The 20,596-nt window shown below is 43.8% G+C and overlaps 1 pseudogene across 1 annotated transcript; it reads left to right on the forward strand.

Moving 5' to 3' along the window:
• Positions 1-286: 286 nt before the first annotated feature.
• On the forward strand, positions 287-18,188 carry LOC143529642 (endoribonuclease YBEY, chloroplastic-like; annotated as a pseudogene). Its single transcript, XR_013134701.1, has 11 exons — positions 287-947; positions 1,673-1,924; positions 2,196-2,291; positions 2,637-2,817; positions 3,417-3,489; positions 3,586-3,664; positions 3,793-3,885; positions 4,007-4,078; positions 4,158-4,277; positions 17,539-17,589; positions 17,742-18,188. The product of XR_013134701.1 is annotated as an endoribonuclease YBEY, chloroplastic-like (transcript).
• Positions 18,189-20,596: the final 2,408 nt, after the last annotated feature.

Genomic DNA, 20,596 nt, shown 5'->3' on the forward strand with positions numbered 1-20,596 from the left:
GCACGACAGCGAGGAGCGGTAAAACCGGGTGAGATCGGGGCTCGAACCCTGACAAGCCAGGGTCATTCCTCATATCTCCCATATAAATTGGTGATAGTAAGGTTCGAACCCCTACCTCTCATTAGTAAAGTTAGTGCTCTATCATTGAGCCACATCCATTTATCCGTAAGTGTTATTTTAAAGACTCGATGGGAAACAAGTCTAATAATGTATTGTTTATTTTGAAACTGTTGTAAAAGGTATAGTACAAAGATGATATAAAGTTTATTGTACATCAATTATATATTAAATATTGTATTTGAATTACATGCGGACTCAAGCTAATTAAAAAATAAACAAACAAACCTCATTTGATCACAAACAAAGGCCTAAAAGCCAGGAACTAAGCCCATGACTTTTGACCCATTAATAATCTAATGATAGAACCTATGAAATAACAACTAAATTGGTGAATTAAAATCTGCTAAACCACTGTAGTTATCCAACTAGGCCCATGACTGTTGACCCATTAAAACTCTAATAATAAGACATGTGAAATATAACAAACAACTAAATGAATTTACGCGCCACACATCACTTTCAAATAAGGCCTTGTTTCCTTCTTATATAACTCTTAACTCTACCTCAGCAACGTCCACTCTTCCTCTGCCATGACTGCTGCCGCTGGTCTCATCTTCCTAACACCCCCGCCTGCGGCCTCATCCAAACTGCATTCCTTACCTTCTGCACGCCCTAATATTCGGTCCGCTTCAATTTCTTCGTTTGGTGGTATGTTTGCTTCTACCAATCGTGAAGATGATTGTATGCATTCCAGAAGGCTCCGAGGGAAGGTGTATGCATTGCAGCGAGGTCGCTCATTGGCCAGGTGGAAGGAGAACGGAAATGAATTGGACTTCCATGTTAAGATCTGTCTTGAAGAACAGCTGCCTGATGAACCTGAATTTCTGGTTATACTTATCCTTAGTTGGATTTAAATTTCAAAACTATATATGATTGCTTATTTAAAAGCAATGACCTAATTTCAATATATTGGCTAGTTAAACTAAATGAAATTTCATGTTCGTGTATGTTCATTAAGGAAATGAACTTGTTTGTGAACGGTTCATCAATATAAACAATGTTTAATATGATTTGGCTAACTGAGAATGGTTAGTGTCTAATATTTCAGTCTGGCTACTAATTTTGTAACATTCATATTCATATGTTAATTTTAAATATAAATTGTCACATAATACTCGTAAATATGTTTGTGTTATTACTTTTATAATTGAAAATTTTGCTTAAATTTATATGATAAGATTAAAAATGTCATTAAAATGTATTAGAAAAAACTTTTGATGAAGGAACATAAACAAACACATTATTGAGCATTCACTAATACGATAGAACGGAACATGGCCTCTGTTCGTGTTCGTTCATTTAGTTGATTGAACGTAATTTTTTGTTCATTTATTAAACGAATGAACATAAGTAAACTTCCTGTCGTTCACCGAATGTCTAGTTCTGGTATAGCCCGAACTCCAAGTATTGATAATGATATGTGTGATATTTTAGTCATGTGATTTATGCAAGTGAATAATACTGGAAGTTTAGTGGATACCTTGTCTATTTATCTATGAGAATGGAGAGGGTCCACATGTTTTAAATACTATTTTTTTTCTGAATTTGACAGGGTATTATAGAAATGCTTCGTCTAAACGTTCCAACGGCTATGAAACTAGAGTTTGATGGTTTAAGAGATTCAGATTATAAAACAAGAGATCCTGCCATTGATGATGTTGGGCAATATGAGAGTGTTGAGTTATCAATAGTTTTGTGCAATGATGATTTCATCCGTGAGCTAAATAAAGATTGGAGGAATTCGGATTATGCTACTGATGTTCCTTCTATGTCTCAGCATGTGCCTGAACTCAAGCTTCCAATGGTAACAACTCCAACTATGATATGCTACTCCCTACCTAGTGAATTTGACAATCGGTTTTGAGTTGTCAATAATTTACTTTTGAATCGATATGAATGTTTTGGTGTTTAGTGAAAAGTGGATGATGATGTCAAAGTACGTATTATAAGAAATAAAAAAAAAGTGTCACTTTTTTAAATGTACCAGGGTTGAATTTTAAGATGATCTAACTAATTCATGGGGTGAAATGATGAATTACTAAATATAAAATGGCATGTTGTTTTCCATCTTGCAGTTAATGTTGGGTGACATAGTAATTTCGGTTGAAACAGCTGCAAAACAAGCCGAGGAAAGAGGGCACACTCTTCTTGATGAGATTCGCCTTCTTATGGTTCGTAAAAACGTTAAGTTTGGATACGCAATTATTTTATTCATTAAGCAGTTTTTTGTTAAATAAGGAGAACTGTTTTTTTATTCCTTGTCATACATTATGTTTGGATGTTGCGTTTTTAGAGTCTTTGTTTATCTTCTTATAGTATGTGTATCATACTATAAATAGTAAATACATAAACTAAACAAGATAACTAAAGTTAGTGAACCCCTATTCTACTAATACGATTATCTCTAACATATACGGATAAACATAATATAGCGTATGATTTGTATTTAGATATGGCATATACATATGCATAAATACATTCACATGCATATTATCATTTATATGTTCGCCTTTTAGGTTCGTGGGTTGTTGCATCTTATGGGATTTGATCACGAGCTCAGTGATGAAGCCAAAGCAGAGATGGAGAAGGAGGAGGAACGTCTTCTGATGAGTCTAGGGTGGAAAGGCAAAGGATTAATCCAAAGTGCATCTACTGCTGAAGAAGATGAAAACCCTTTACCAAGCACTCCTACCGATGGTATTTACTCTCCCAAGTTCCAGCATGTTATGTTGTTCGAATCAACTCGTTCATATGTAAATGTGTCAAAACTCCCACCTTCTGATTTTTCTGTTTGTACTTCAAAGTAGAGGTGCACAAATCGGTTTTTTTAAAAAAACCGGTTCGGTTATTAACCGGACCGGTTTTTTTTGGCCCGGAAAAAAACCGGTTCGGTTAATAACCGGACCGGTTAATAACCGGTTTTTGTATGTCAAAACCCTAACCGGTCTAACCGGTTAGGACCGGTTTAGAAACCGGTTAGAACCGGTTAATAACCGGTTAACCGGTTTTTTTTTTAAAATAACCGGTTAATAACCGGTTTTTTTCATAATAACTGGTTTTAAAAAAAACCGGTTTTTCCATTAACCGGTTCGTTAACCGGTTTTGGATCTAAAACTTGTAACCGAAATACGAACCGACGGTTTGTAAACCGGTCAAACCGGTTTTTAAAAAACCGGTTTTCGTAAAAACCGGTTTCCGGTTTAAACCGGCAAACTGGTTCCCCAACCGGTTTTTTTGACCATCTCTACTTCAAAGTACGTATTAGTAAACTATCCTTACATTTGAATTGTCAAAAGGAAGGAAGAAAGCAGGCAGTCTTCGGTTCTACAAGCCAAAGTTCAATTACATCTTCTGCGATATGGATGGTAAGTTCGACTTCACATGTTTCTTACACATTTTATGCATAATTGACATATAATTATTAATTTTCACTCATTTCGATGGACATAAGGCACGTTGTTGAAGGTCAAGTATCTAACACAAATGTGAAGGCTTAAAAGAGGCTTCATCAAGAGGAGTAAAGTTGGTTTTAGCCACTGGAAAAGTAAGAAAAAAAGAAATTTTGTGATAAATTTACAAAGTGATTGTTCTTTACTCACTTATTAACGGTCGAACTTGGTTAATGTTTATAACTTTATATCTAACAACGTAAACGGGTCAAACGAATGACAGACCCGTCTAGGCGCTCTTACTCTTCTGAAGACGGTAGATTTAGCAGGCAGAGACGGAATTGCCTTGGAGTATTCACCTGGTGTTTTCATACAGGTTTGATATGTTACCGATTTTGGTTGATATTATATCCTTTTTTTTTTGTCTTATTTTAGTTATTATCAAAGCATCATCTTTTTAGTTCTTACTCTTAACTCCTCACTTGTAAATCTTTTAGGGTTTGCTTGTTTATGGTACACAAGGCCAGGAAATTTACAGAAGAAATTTGGACATAGATGTTTGCAAAGAGGTATTTTCTATTAATAGAAATTTAGATTCCTAACTTTTTTCTTCAAATTTGAATGTCAAATATGCTGCAATTGTTGCAGGCATTTCATTACTCTTTTGAACACAATATTCCATTTATCGCATTCAGTGAGAATCGTTGTTTGACTTTATTTAGCCATCCGCTTGTGGACTCGCTTCACACCATATATAACGAGCCAAAGGTATTTGAGTCAACATTCTCTTTTATTTGTTGTTGTTAATAAGTTATTTACCTATAGGTCCTTGCATGTAACCTAGCCCCTACTATGTAATTACTTTTACTAAGATCCCCCTTTCAATCGCTATGAATAGATCAGTGGCTCTCTAATTGTAATATATACACTTCATTTTAATACAATACGAGTTTATATGGTATAAGAGCTAAAGCTCCTGATACAAACTTGTATCCCGCTCCTAGTTTTTCATCCTGTTTTCCTGTCCCGACTCCCATTCCAATAAAGAACCTATGTCTACTCCTTGCTTCAAAGTCACCTCTTGAAGAGGTAGGTCCCAGTAGAGCCCATTTGGTCCCGCAAGACTCACCTTAAACAGGGACGTCTGCGCAAAAACCAACTGGATCCGCAGGACCAACCATGCTCAGAGACGTGACGTCCTTACGCGCAGTACGCAAGCTGTTCCCGCAGGAAATGCCTCCCATGGTGAAGGACTCCGCCTGTTCCCGCAGCCTCGGATACAAGCCATGAGGGAAGGCCACCCGCGCAGCATGGCTACACGCACTAGGTACTTAGCTCTCGATCATTCAGTGTCACCTGAAGGAATGAGCAAAGCCGGGAGCAATCCCGCACAGAGGCGGGAGGGGGAATACTCCCGCCCAAATAAGCCAGTCTGTATACTGAAGGACCTTTTACTGTACCTGACGAGGTATGGGCGAAAGATCTGATCAGAGATACGACAGCTCACTGATACAGCATGGCGAGCAGCATGCTCCTGTACTGTATCACTATTAGCCGCTGCCTACTCACCAACTACTGTCATACCACGTGCGTAGCCGGCAGTTGGTGGAAAGGGAACAGTATACAGCAGGCCTGGTCACTATCAGCCGCTGCCTACCCACCAACTACCAGCAGGGCACGTGCGTAGGCTACTGTTGATGAACAGGAACACTGTTGCAGCCGGCCATACCTCCTTGGAAACCTACCTTCGGCTATAAATACCCCAAATGGTATGATCATCGACACATTACATTATCATATTATCATCATAATATACCTGATATCTGCTCTAGCAATCTCTTAATATACTTTTATATTTAAAGAGCAATCTAGTCTGATTCTCACGCCGGAGGGTGGTCACAAGGAGGAACCCCCCCCCTTCTCAGTGACGAGCTCACGGTGTCTGTTTTGCAGGTTATCAGAAGAACCATCTTCCAAGGGTCTAACCCCTCGTGGGAAACAGCTATCCAACCCCCAGGTTACCAGTAATCTGCCCGGGGTCCGGTTAATGTTTCTTCATTGGCGCCATCCGTGCATAAAGCTAGAACTTTATTTTTCTCCAGTTTTTGCAAACTTCTACAAAGATGGTTAGAGAAATTCCGGTAACCACAACCCCAGCTACTGGGATGAACACCGGCAACACAGTTTTTACGAACACTACCCCGGCTACCGAAGCCGGGGCAAGTGAAGTAAATTTTACGAACACTACCCCACTTACCAAAGCTGGGGCAAGTGCAGTAAATGATCACCTATTGGGATCCACCGATATCCAGTTTGAGAAACGAAGACTCCCCCGCCAGACCCTCGATGAAGTTAAGGCATGGGCGGAGGCACGACAAAAGGAATTCCAGGCTGAGTTGGACGAACGCTTGCGTTCCGTGCAACAGGCCGACGAATTCGAATACTGGGAGGATGACTCGGAGGAATCCGACTCCGACGCGAACCCTCGCCATAGGGCAAAAGGGAAGCGTAAGGAAACGGAATCCCAACCGAAAAGGCATTTTGGACAAGCCTTCAAACCAAAAAGCACAGGTGGAAGTCCACGGGACTTCTCTAAAACGTTCAGACCAAACGTTGCAAATGCAGGAACGTCCAAATTTGCAAGGGACATTGCTGAAGCAATCGCCCCAAAGAGTGCCAAACAAATGCCTAACATAGGCACATATGACGGTATATCTGATCCAGACGATCATTTGAACAGATTCATAGCGGGGGCAACCGTCAGTAATTGGACGGAACCCACGTGGTGTTACATGTTCCAAATGACGCTGGTGGGGGCTGCTAGAGCATGGTTCGATCGTCTACCGGTCAACCACATCTACGACTGGGCAGACTTCCAACAGAAGTTTAGCCAACACTTCAGCCAGCAACGAAAGTATACCGAGGAGCAATGGACAATCCTCAAATGCATACGAGAGGAAGATGAATCTCTGCCAAACTTCATCACTCGCTTCAACTCAAAGAAGCTAAGTTTGGGCAATATCAGCGAAGATCTCGTTCGCGCTGCCTTCATCCAGGGCGCACATGACCCAGAGCTCATCCGCACCCTAACGGGTAAAGATGGCATTCCATCCACATGGGATGGCATCATGACAGCAGCAAAACGCTATGCGGAAACAGAGAAGCAACTGGGTAGAGATCTCCCACAGAGCACAAACCTCTACACCCAGAGGACGAGAGAAGACAACGTCCTCACCGCCCGACTAAATAAAAAACGAAAGCTAGGCATTTGGCAGTCAAGGGTAAACTTTGACACCTCATCCGGCTTGCAACATCGGTTGGACGGAAGGGATAATGTACAGTCGCACCGGAACTCCAGATGGACGCCACTCACCAAAAGCGTCACTGAGATATTCGCCACTGAAGAGCTCCCATGGCCAAAGCCTCCAATAATCCGACATCGTCACGATGCTGATCGGAGCAAATACTGTGACTTTCACAAGACAAAGGGCCACAACACTGAAGAATGCATAGACGTAAAAGACATGGTCGAAGCATTTGTCAGAGATGGGACGCTCGCGCACCTCGTGGCGTAATAAAGGCTGAGCAGGCGAGTGCGTATAGAACCCCAGCTGGGAAAAACACGAATCAATTCCAGCTTCAAAATCGAGACTACATGCTGCGTAAAGAACGAGATCCCGAACCAGGTGCGTATCGGCTCGATGGCACTCCCATCCCAACATGGAAGGGAGCTCATTTACACAGTCTGCATGTAAATCAATTCCAATTTGTAAAGAAAAGGCCAAGAGCCACTTCTAATGGAAATGATTCTCTTTAAGAACACCGAAGCTGATGATTTTACATTTATACTTTTCTGAACTAATATGCCGGTTTTCACCGCATAATTACGTCGTCATTGCATGGGAAGGCGGTCCTACCCGCACGAACCCAGCAACGTGACAAACCTTCACGCAGGTCAGTTGAAGGGGAAAAAGTTCAGCACCCAAAAATGAAAGTGTCGGTCTATCCGCATGAATCATTAAGAAAACTGAATAATAACCTATCAACAACCGCGCATCGAACGGTTAAACTATCCAACACTGGTGACGGCATTCACATTACGTGAAGTCGTTGCGTGGGAAGGCGGTCTTACCCGCACGAACCCAATAACGTGGCAAACCTTCACGCAGAGTCAGTTGAAGGAGAATTCAATTATCCCATTAAATGAAAGTGCCGGTATATCCGCATGAATCATGAAAGGAAAATGAACACTAACCTATCGACAACCGCGCGTCGAACGTTTCAAAACAAAATTCTTAAAAAGGATAAGAAAAACCTACACGCAGGTCAGATAAGGGTAAAGTTTTGCCATCCTACTAAGTGCAAGTGATGGTTCTACCCGCACAATCACGAAAGAGGAAGCAAAACTTCACACCTATTATCAACCACGTTCAAAGGTTAACTTATCCTCAAAAGGTAAGAAAAACCTACACGCAGGTCAGATAAGGGTAAAGTTTTGCCATCCTACTAAGTGCAAGTGACGGTTCTACCCGCACAATCACGAAAGAGGAAGCAAAACTTCACACCTATTATCAACCACGTTCAAAGGTTAACTTATCCTCAAAAGGTAAGAAAAACCTACACGCAGGTCAGATAAGGGTAAAGTTTTGCCATCCTACTAAGTGCAAGTGACGGTTCTACCCGCACAATCACGAAAGAAGAAGCAAAACTTCACACCTATTATCAACCACGTTCAAAGGTTAACTTATCCTCAAAAGGTAAGAAAAACCTACACGCAGGTCAGATAAGGGTAAAGTTTTGCCATCCTACTAAGTGCAAGTGACGGTTCTACCCGCACAATCACGAAAGAGGAAGCAAAACTTCACACCTATTATCAACCACGTTCAAAGGTTAACTTATCCTCAAAAGGTAAGAAAAACCTACACGCAGGTCAGATAAGGGTAAAGTTTTGCCATCCTACTAAGTGCAAGTGACGGTTCTACCCGCACAATCACGAAAGAGGAAGCAAGACTTCCTGTTATCAACCACGTTCAAAGGTCAACTTATCTTAATGCCTTAGAAATTTCGAAAAGGAAAACCTACACGCAGGTCAGATATAAGTTAAAGTTTAGCCATCCTACCAAGTGCAAGTGACGGTTCCACCCGCACAATCACGAAGGAGGAAGCGAAACTTTAACCCACTATCAACCACGTTCAAAGGTTCTTATTCTAAACACTTGGAAAATTGCTAATTTAAACTAAGTATGCAAGTCATAAGTTTATAAAGCAAGGAACCCAAAGAAGGAAATAACAATCTTATACGCAAAAAGATTAATATTTCAAGAATATATTACAAGAATGGCCGGGAAACTACCCGCCTAAAAGAAAAAAAAAAAAAAAAAAAAAAAAAAAAACTATACAAGTCTATCTTAGCAATGGGAAGGGATCTTCAGGATCAAGCTTCAGGGACGCTTCCACTTGGACCCGCTCCGTCAGAAGAACGGGGTGGTTCGAGGAACGCTTTGAGGACAGCTAACCCATCATCAGCAGCAGCTACTTCGTCCACCTTCTCCACCACTGGATGCGGGAAGGCGGCGTATTGATTCAATGCTTGGTCATAAATGGCTTCGGTATCCACATTGAACAAAGGGAAGTTGGAAGGCGGGACGCCTTTCTCAACAAACCCTAGACCAAGCAAGAAGCCGGCCTTTTCCCCATCCTCATGAGAACCGTTGAGGGCTGCGGTCATAGCATCATCGTAAGAGGTCTCTGAAAAGACACGACGCACAACCTACAAAGAAAACACAAGTATTAGAACCTTTTCTTACAAAAGAAAAGCGTGAAGATAAAACTAAACATACCTGAGGCAACGCTTCTCGAAGAAGCCATTGGAGGGCAGCTTGAGCTTCGTTATGGGCGCGTTCGGCTTCGCTCTTGTTAAGGTTGGCAAGTAAAACTTCCTTTGCGGCAGCCTCTTCGACGCCCTTAAGCTTCCGCTGGGTCTGGTCAAGCACCCCCCTCTGGTCCAGGATTTCCTGGAGTTTCTTGGCATCTTCCATTGCCAAGGCATCATGAGCGCGTTGGAGAGCCTCTAATTTGCCTTTCAGCTCCTCATTCTCCACACGCAAAGGCTCAGCAACGGCTTCAGCCTTGGCAGCCCTCTCGGTTGCGTTTCGCGCAGTCTCCCTGGCCAGCCGAAGCTGTTCATTCACAGCTTGGGCAGCCTTGGAGCGGGCCTCGAGTCGCGCCTGAACTTCAACCTCGAGGGCCTTGAAGGCCTTCTCCTTGTCGGCGACAGCTGCCGCCAGCTGTTGGTTCTCCTCCCGAAGAGCACGCGCCTCAGATATGTCCTTGGCGCGAGCTGCTTTCAACTTGTCGTTTTCACGACAAAGCAGCTCGACGCGCGGCTGCATCCGGGCCTGGAGAACCCGAAGCTCATTAGTTAGCCTACCCTCCTGGTAGCTAACCATGGCTTCCCCCAACGCACCCGGAGGAGCAGCGTGGCGAGCCCAGTCCACGCACTCCACAGGTGTGCGAAGGGTTGTTCCTCGGCGTATGTTCCATCAAGGAACATACACTTCATTGGAATCCGACACTGCAAAAGAAACAAAAGCAGTAAGGAAAAGATGATAAAAAACATAAGGGAAAAAGAAAGGAACCCTACGCACCTGTAGGGTCAATGACAGGCCGATAGCCGCCAAACCCATCACCTGAACCTAAAGGAAATCCATCCAACAGGTCAGGCAGACGGGAAGGTGGCAAAAATCGACGGGAAGCCCTGCGCGTACCTGATGGTCCGGCCATCGGTGCCGGTGGCGCGGGCATGGCGGCAGCCGCCGTGGTCGCCGTTGTGGTCGCCGCCGTGGTCGCCGCCTTGTAAGCAGCAGCAGTAACCGCCGGCTCTGTGAAGGATGCTGTAAAAATCGCACTCACAGCCGGCGGTGACGTCATCTCTGCCGGAACAGTTGGCTCAAAGGAATGAGCAACTGGGCCAGCGGATGCAGGCGCAGGCGCCTGGGTCGACGCCTCAGGAAGGCTGACCGAGCCTACCGTCATTGGCGGGGGGATACTCCCCTGCGCTTCACCCCGGAATGCGTCAACACCCACGCCTGCACAAAGAAGAAAGTGTTAGATAAATTTATAGCGATAAATCTGCAGACATTATGATTGTACTTACGGGTTTTCTTGACCCTGAACGTACGGACGGGCGGGGAGGAACCCGATGGAGCCGGCCTCTTGGTACCGGTCACCGTCGTCTTCGTTGGTTCTCCGGAGGTAACGGTCGTAGCCTCCGGAGTAGTGGTCTCCTCACCACCGGGCTTCCCCGCCACCTCTTCACTATCTGACTCCGAGTCAGAGAGAACCACTGGATCAGCTGTGGAGGCCTTCTCCTTCCCCTTCACGCCGGCAGCAGCCTTCTTCTTCCGCACAAGGGGAGGACCATCTGCGGATTCCTCAGAAGAAGACAGGATGTAAGGATTTCCAGCAACGGGTATAGCATTGAGGGGTTCAGGATAGAATATCTCCTTACCTGGCCGCCGGTGGCTCAGGATCTCTTGGCCCGGCGGATAGACCTCCACAAACCTATCCGCCGTTTGCTCCAGGATGGGCAACTCATTGTCGTCCAGAGCACGAGTGCCCACCCGCACGGGACTGTCAGCTTCCCGCGGGAACAGGAGCGACTCCAAATTATTCCCCTCTGAAAGAAAAAGAAACAGTTAGAAAATTAACTAATATCAGCAAGAAAGACAAGACATACCATAAGGAATAGAGTTCAAACCATATTCAAGAAGGATGGGAAACCGGGACGCATCCTTCCATACCCGGCTCATCCCCAGCAGCACCATCCCGGACTCCGCAAACCGGTAAACCGGAGATTGGACCCGGGATATCTTCGCGAACCATTCCGCCTCCTGGTAGCTGGAAGCGTGAAGGCTCGGAAGCGCTTGACCCTTCTTGAACTTCATAGCAATGGGGATGGCGCGGGCAGAGATGTAGAAGAACTCCCGCTTCCACGATCGGAGACTGCGCTCGGTCACGCAGATCTTCAAACCCTTAATACGGGTTGTCAGGGTGTACCACCCCTGGACGCACCTCCAAGTATAAAAGGTCATCAGGCGGTCCACGTAGGGCTCAATACCCAGAATCCGACACACCCACTCGAAGTGCCGGACCTTGGCAATCGCCATCGGATGCACCTCGGTCAGGTGCACCCCGTGCCTCTCCAGGACACGGTACACAAACTTTGTCAATGGGAACCTAAGGTTCCCATAAACAAAGAATGCAGCATATACCCCGATCTTGCCACTGGGGGCATCGTACACAGTCTGGTGGGATTCAGGAAACTCAGGCTCGAGAGACTCGAGCATGAACTTCCTGACAATGTACTGGTACTGATCGACAGGTAGAGCACACTGGCACTCGCCAGCAGTACTCCTATCGTCGGCTACAGCTTCAGCATCATGAGAAGACATTTTTGCAGAAAGAAGAGTGATTTCGGGAAAATGCTTGCCTGAAAAAGGGGAGTATTTGCCGGAAATCACTAAGAAGAAGAAGAGAGGTGAAAGTGTGGATTACAAAGAGGCCTCTCCCCCTTTATATACTAATCGCAATTAATGCGGTGAATTTAATGCGGAGGAGAGAGAAATCGAAGGTGCAATGAAACTTTGACACGTGGCAAAAAGCAGGCTGGCAACAGCTGTTGACAGGACGTGTGCCAGTAATTTCGCGGCCACGCGCCCGAAAAATCGTGCCCACGCGCCAGGAAAAGCGTCTGGAATGACCATGTTCTGTCACGTCACCATAACTTCCTGCACGTCCTGACACAGTCAGAAGAAACCGTCGCACGACGTTTCATAGGTTTGGACTGTTCTTATCTTTTCACCAACTCTTCGAATTTCAAAATTCAAAAAATTTGAAAATATTAAAAGGTAAGCGGGAAAATACCCCTTACCCCTTGGCAAACAAGTAACCGTAAGACGGATGCGGGTACAGTGTAAAGGCAAAACCCTTCACATACCTAGCACCCGCAGGGAATTGAAGCCAAATAAAACTTGGCAAACAAGTAACCGTAAGACGGATGCGGGTACAGTGTAAAGGCAAAACCCTTCACATACCTAGCACCCGCAGGGAATTGAAGCCAAATAAACCTTGGCAAACAAGTAACCGTAAGACGGCCGCGAGTACAGTGTTAAGGCAAAACCCTTCACATACCTAGCACCCGCAGGGAATTGAAGCCAAGTATTCCTCGGCAACCAAGTAACTACAAGACGGGTGCGGGTACAGTGTAAAGGCAAAACCCTCCACATACCTAGCACCCGCAGGGAATTGACGCCAGGAATACCTTGGAAGTAAAGTAACCGTAAGACGAGCGCAGGTACAGTGTCAAGGCAAAACCCTTCACATACCTAGCGCTCCGCTGGGAATTGAAACCAAGAAGGATCTTCTGGGCAATGCTAGCGGAAACGGAAATAACATCCCCGCATAGCGGGAACGTCGAGAACTACGTTGTTTGAAGCTCCAGGATGGAATTGGTGGTCTTAACATAATTGATCACTATGTTCAAAACTACCAAAACCTCATGGAAAATCCATACAACTGGGACTCAATGCTCCTGACTTGCGAGGAGGTTACAGACCTACCCGCATCATACCCAAAGACCAAGCAGGAAACTCGGGCATTTCTGCAAGTGACAAGGACTTCCGCGGAAAGAATCCCCATGGAAAACCTTACAAAACCCTTTTCAAAACCCTTTGCTCAAAGTCCAAAAGTTCACCTCACTTTATTAAACACGCATGAGAAGAACATTGGACTGGGGGGACTTGAAGAGGTAGGTCCCAGTAGAGCCCATTTGGTCCCGCAAGACTCACCTTAAACAGGGACGTCTGCGCAAAAACCAACTGGATCCGCAGGACCAACCATGCTCAGAGACGTGACGTCCTTACGCGCAGTACGCAAGCTGTTCCCGCAGGAAATGCCTCCCATGGTGAAGGACTCCGCCTGTTCCCGCAGCCTCGGATACAAGCCATGAGGGAAGGCCACCCGCGCAGCATGGCTACACGCACTAGGTACTTAGCTCTCGATCATTCAGTGTCACCTGAAGGAATGAGCAAAGCCGGGAGCAATCCCGCACAGAGGCGGGAGGGGGAATACTCCCGCCCAAATAAGCCAGTCTGTATACTGAAGGACCTTTTACTGTACCTGACGAGGTATGGGCGAAAGATCTGATCAGAGATACGACAGCTCACTGATACAGCATGGCGAGCAGCATGCTCCTGTACTGTATCACTATTAGCCGCTGCCTACTCACCAACTACTGTCATACCACGTGCGTAGCCGGCAGTTGGTGGAAAGGGAACAGTATACAGCAGGCCTGGTCACTATCAGCCGCTGCCTACCCACCAACTACCAGCAGGGCACGTGCGTAGGCTACTGTTGATGAACAGGAACACTGTTGCAGCCGGCCATACCTCCTTGGAAACCTACCTTCGGCTATAAATACCCCAAATGGTATGATCATCGACACATTACATTATCATATTATCATCATAATATACCTGATATCTGCTCTAGCAATCTCTTAATATACTTTTATATTTAAAGAGCAATCTAGTCTGATTCTCACGCCGAGGGTGGTCACAAGGAGGAACCCCCCCCCCCTTCTCAGTGACGAGCTCACGGTTGTCTGTTTTGCAGGTTATCAGAAGAACCATCTTCCAAGGGTCTAACCCCTCGTGGGAAACAGCTATCCAACCCCCAGGTTACCAGTAATCTGCCCGGGGTCCGGTTAATGTTTCTTCACCTCTGTGTTCGGTTATTCACAACCAGCAGTTGTTCACGAAATCCTTTTTCAGCTCGCCTTTTCAACTCACCGCTACCACCATCCTGTCTCCACGACCCCCGATCTACACCCCTTGAATAAAACTGTCGGATTCTGCCTCCGACCACCGTCTGAACCCATTTCCTGTCCAGACTGATTTTGTTTCAAGCTCTAGTCACTGGGTACCTCCTTTCTGTTTTCGTCCCTGCCTTTGCTGCATGCCCCCACCTGCCGCTGCAGGAATCTATCTCCAGCACCACCTGCACCTGCTTTCTGTCCGAAGATTGTTTCAGTCAGTCTCTGGTCACGCTTTTTCGACATTTTCATCGGTTTATTATTCCTCGTTAGACTTCCGATTCGCTGACATTCACCTGTTTCAGCCCGCTATTAATCGTTCATACGTGTATGTTGATTGCATGTTTATTTTGTGCGAACTACTGTTTACCATATCGGAGATCACTATATTACAGTTCTATGTGCCATGGGAGACAACAAACATACTTATGCATTTACCAAAGAGGAGTATGTTCAGATTCAACTGTTTCTTGCTTCCCAGTTGCCTCTTCCTCAAACGAACTTGTCATATCCAGGTAAGTATTCTAGCCTCGACTCAATGTGAGTAGTTGTCCTGGAGCCAGTCATCACATGACTAGGTATCAAGGCATTTTCTAGCCTACACAATGTTTACCATGCACCGGTTTGAGTTACTGATGCAACTTCATATCCCGTTCGTGGCATCCGATATCAGTAACCCAAAAAATCAAAACATGTCTTCCATCCTATTTGTTCATATATTTTTCTCGCACAGCCTTTGTACAATTAGGTGATGTTTGTTTTTGAAGACAAAAAATTGTCTGCAATCTTATTTCATCTGATTTAATGTCTGCAACTGAAGATGTGGTCTGAAGGTCTGCAATCTGAAAATATAATACTGTTTGTTTTATAAACTGGATATTGTCTGCATAAGATGAAAAGTAGTTACCTATCATATATATTACAGTAGATAAAAGTCATTTAACGTTTGTAGACTGCTAAAATAATTGTAGTGGTGTACGAACTATGGAAGTGGGTGGTGGTAGACGATTGTGGTAGGCGGTGAACGGTGGGTGGTGGTGATGGACGGTTGTGGTGGTGGGTGGTGGACCGTGATGGTAGCCATTAGCCGACAATAGGAGGTGGTGGTGATGAACGGTGGTGGTGGGTGGTGGACTATGGTGGTGGTGGATGGTTGTGGCTGGCGGTGGTGGATGGTTATGGTGGGGTGGTGGTGGTGGATGGTGGTGGCGGCGGACGGTGGGTAGTGGCGACGAATGGTGGGTGGTGGTGGTGGTGGTGGATGGTGGTGGTAGTGGCCGAAGGGGGTGGTGGTGGGTGGTTAACGGTGGTGGTAGTGGGTGAGTGGTTGACGGTGGTGGTGGTGGTGGTGGTGGTGGCGACAGACGCTGGGTGGTGGTGGTGGTGGTGGGTGGTGGTGGTGTTGGACAGTGGTGGTGGGTGGTGGTGGCGGCGGACGGTGGTTGTGGGTGGTGGCAGCGACGGACGGTGGTGATGGGTGTTGGCGGCGGCGTACGTGGTATGGGGTGGTGGCGGCGGCGGACGGTGGATGGTGGTGGTGGTGGTGGCGCACGGTGGGTGGTGGTGTTGAACATTGAGTGTTGGTACTTTGTATGATGTTAAGAAGTGTGAAGAAGTGTGAAGATGGTGAAAAAAACTTATTTTTAAGACCATAAAAACAATTTTCAGATCATTTTTCTTAAAAAAACAAACGGTCTTCAAGAGCTTATGTCTGCGCGTCCACATACATAGGCTCCTTGCAGACCTTTAAGCAAAAACAAACACAACCTTAGTCAGATTTACAAAACAAAATAATTTTTATGAGGCCTTTAACCCAACTCATTGTGTCTTTGGGAACCAGGCACAAACCGGGTAATTGGCACCGATCAGGAGGTCTCTATTGTATGTCCCTGTTGTCACACCCTACAACAAATTTATCTTATATCACTGTCAAGGAGGATTACTGTCTGTTAGGTCATCCTTTTGCAACGGTTCTGAGGAAAATGAGACTAGATATCTCTATTTCTGATTATTTTCGTTGTTAGTCGTTTGGGCTTGGTAAACATAAACGACGTTCTTATTCCTAAAAGTGTAAAAAAACCTATTTTATATTTGAACTTGTACATTTTGATGTATTGGGTTCTTATTGGTTAAATACACACTGGGTTTTCAGTACTTTACCATTTCCATTGATGATTATTCTCGTGCTACTTGGGTTTATCTTTTGAAAGCTCGTAGTGAAATTAATTCCATTTTTCATGAGTTTCATTATTATATCCAAAATCAGTGCAACGCCTCAATTAAAACCCTACACACCGATAATGCTACAAAATATTTCTCCAATGAATTTTCGACATATTTGGAAACACATGGCATTGTCCATGAGTCTTCTTGCCTGCATGCATCCCAACAAATGGCGTTATTGAACGCAAAAATTGCCATTTGTTGGATATCACACGTACTATTTCAGTCACATGTTTTAGATAGATTTTCGGTGACGCTATTCTTATGGCTTGTTATATAATAAATCGCATGCCATCAAATGTACTTGATCAAACCCCATTTATTGTTTTGTTTTCTAAAGGAAATCCATTTCTACTCACACCGGAAATTTTCGGGTGTGTACCTTGTATGCATGATCATCGTCCAAGTATTAGACAACTTCAGTACTTCCTTGGCTTGAAGTATTTCATTCTTCGCAATAAATACTTCTCTCACAACGAAAGTATGTTCTTGATATGTTGACTGGGTGTGGTTTACTGGGTTGCAAGCCCGCTAATAACCCAATGCTTCCAACGGGGAAGCTTCTTTTATAGGACGGGAATCCGATGAAAGATCCTAAGCGATACAGAAAATTGGTTAGAACGTTTAATAATTTAACAATCACACGACCAGGTATTTCCTTTGTTGTTAGTCTTCTATGTCGGTTCATGGCAATGTCGTACATCAGATACTAGATTATTGTTCTTATAGTTCATTGCATGTAACCTAAGCCCTTATCTGTAGGTCCTTGCATGTAACCTCGTCCTATTATGTTATATTTATTAATAGCCCCCTTTCCATCTCTAAAATTAGAGTGGCTCTTTTCTTGTAATACATTTTAGACTAATACGATATTAGTTTACAGTTGTGGCAAGTAGAACCCTATGGGCCTCTAATAATATTATTTTTTGATAGACAGAGATTATGTCTTCGGTGGATCACCTCTTAAGCAGTGGTGAAGTACAGGTACTTAATTTATTTATAAAATATTATTTTTTTTCCTACTATAAATGCATCTGACTTGTTAGATAAAAAAATAAACAAAATTACAAGGACCATTTGTGTAATTGACCCAACTAGCTATTAATCCATGATGTCTTGTTTAATTGAAACTACAGAAGGTTTTATTTATGGACACTGTTGAAGGGGTGACGAGCACACTAAGGCCATACTGGTCAGAAGCAACAGCGGGTCGCGCCTCTGTTGTACAAGCACTTCCTGACATGCTTGAGCTCGTTCCACCTGGCAGTTCAAAGGGTAGTTGAGTCAGAATGTTGCTTAACCATTTTGGAGCGACTGCAGAGGAGGTGATGGCGATTGGTGATGGTGAAAATGATATTGAGATGCTCGAATTGGCTTCTTTAGGGATTGCTTTGGGTAATGGGTCCGAGAAAACGAAAGCTATAGCTAATGTAATCGGTGTCAGTAATGATGAAGACGGAGTTGCTGATGCAATTTATAAGTACGTGTTTTAATGTACACGCTTGATTTCAGACTAAAAGAATTCAAGATTTGGTATTCTTATTAGTTATGATCCGATTGTTGGCTAGATACTATTAGACGTATAAAGGAAAATAAAGCCTTGGTGATGTAGAATCTGTAGGCAATTTCTTTGAGTCCATTTAATATAAGGTTTGATAAAATTGATATATAAATGTTATTCAAATGAACTGCCATTTGGTTATTGTCTCACCTCAATTATTTGCAAATACACTATTGCATGCTGAAAATATAGTAACAATTATAAAGAAAAAGGCTAAACGGTCGTGGATGTTTCGAGTTTCAAACTGTTAAAAGCGAACTATATAAATCTCAAAACGGCTTACTTTCTTTGGTTTAACACTTCTAACAAGTTATTCTTCTGCTTCTCAACCACCACAAATTAATATGAAAGAGGCAAAACAACATTTTGCTTTCTTGAGTGCGTTCATGATGTCTTATGAACAATTGGTGGGTGGAAAGATTGCTACTAGTGAGTTAATTGGTGAAGATTTTGACTAGATTGACCCAGATTATATGGAACTGATAGATTTAAAGTGGAATATGGCAATGATAGTGAGAAAGTGAAGAAGTTCATGCAGAAAACAGGGAAATATTTGCCTACTTTAAACAAAAGAGTTGGGTTTGATAAATTAAAGGTCTGATGTTACAATTGTCAAGACTATGCCACTTTGCTAAAGAGTGTGACAAACCGAAGAAAGAGTATTTGGGACTTCATAATCAAGACAGAAGTTCTGGTAAGAAGTATTTTGAATAAAAAAACGACTTTTGGGGTGGACCAGTGAAAATTGGTGGGTCACAAGCTTTAGTTGCTGCTAATGGTATTGACTGGAATCAGAGGCTATTGGAAACTCTCCTAATGGTTTGATCGGATCATGCAGGAACAAGGTTCAAGTCTACCGGTATGTTAGGATGCCTCAGTTGCATACATCACTGCACTTCCACTTGACACCTATCGTAATGATAAACGGCTCGTCTCGCCGTGACCTTCTCTTGAATTCTCAAAACTTCTGTCGCTCCATCCCCGCAGGGGCAGAGAACCCATCGCTGTCTCGGCTGTGCTACCGGAGGCTCTGGGGAAATCGAAATAGGGGGAGCACTCATCTTGGGGTGGGCTTACTACTTAGATGCTTTCAGCAGTTATCCGCTCCGCACTTGGCTACCCAGCGTTTACCGTGGGCACGATAACTGGTACACCAGAGGTGCGTCCTTCCCGGTCCTCTCGTACTAGGGAAAGGTCCTCTCAATGCTCTAACGCCCACACCGGATATGGACCGAACTGTCTCACGACGTTCTGAACCCAGCTCACGTACCGCTTTAATGGGCGAACAGCCCAACCCTTGGAACATACTACAGCCCCAGGTGGCAAAGAGCCGACATCGAGGTGCCAAACCTTCCCGTCGATGTGAGCTCTTGGGGAAGATCAGCCTGTTATCCCTAGAGCAACTTTTATCCGTTGAGCGACGGCCCTTACACTCGGCACCCGTCGGATCACTAAGGCCGACTTTTGTCCCTGCTCGACAGGTGGGTCTTGCAGTCAATCTCCCTTCTGCCTTTGCACTCGAGGGTCAATCTCCGTCCGGCCCGAGGAAACCTTTGCACGCCTCCGTTACCTTTTGGGAGGCCTACGCCCCATAGAAACTGTCTGTAATCAAGCGAACCTGGCTCTAATACCACTTGAAAAGGTCATATATGTTTTTATTACGATTACTGATTATAGGATTATGATCAAGATCTAGTCGCTTGATATGATATACGATTAGGTATACTTGAAGTACTTTAGTCTAAGATGTGAGAGAGAATTTGGGCGCGTAACGAGGTGTTTACGATAATAACAATAATGCTTAAATTATTCAATACCTTAAAAGTATATATAAACGATGAACTCATTCATTATACATGTCATAACAAATGAGCTTCATTCGTCATCATACGTTAAGCTAATACATCAAGACTAACGAATAACACATTCGTTGTCATCATTCATTAACAATCCTAACGAATGAACCAAAATGAATACGCATGAGCACATTCGTTATTAACTACTCTAACTAATGACAAATGTGCCCTTGTACGTTTACCAAAATACCCTTACAAGACCAAATACAATTATACAAAGACCAAGACGACAAAACGTTTACTAACATAAATTTTCCCTTCTGTTGATAACTACTAAATAAACTTTTTCTGATTCCCTCTAAAATGACTCTTTCTTACTTTTAATTTCCCACCATTTTTCTATTCATTTATATAAAAAAATATTTATATATGGAAGTGACTTTCTTTTTTGTACACCCAAACTAACTATGACTTTTTAATATGGAAATATAAAAGTTTAAATACCAAAAGAAGAAGTAATTTCATTATTATAATATAACAAAAGAAGAAGCATTTTCAATATATAAAATGAAAGATGGGGTTGCAATCTACTTCATCGTACATATCAAGTTTTCTTTTTTAGCCAATTGTTGAG

This window comes from Bidens hawaiensis, unplaced genomic scaffold, assembly GCF_021521415.1.
Source record: "Bidens hawaiensis isolate Kalapana, Puna unplaced genomic scaffold, B.hawaiensis_p1.1 tig00008633_1, whole genome shotgun sequence".
Taxonomy (NCBI): Eukaryota; Viridiplantae; Streptophyta; class Magnoliopsida; order Asterales; family Asteraceae; genus Bidens; species Bidens hawaiensis.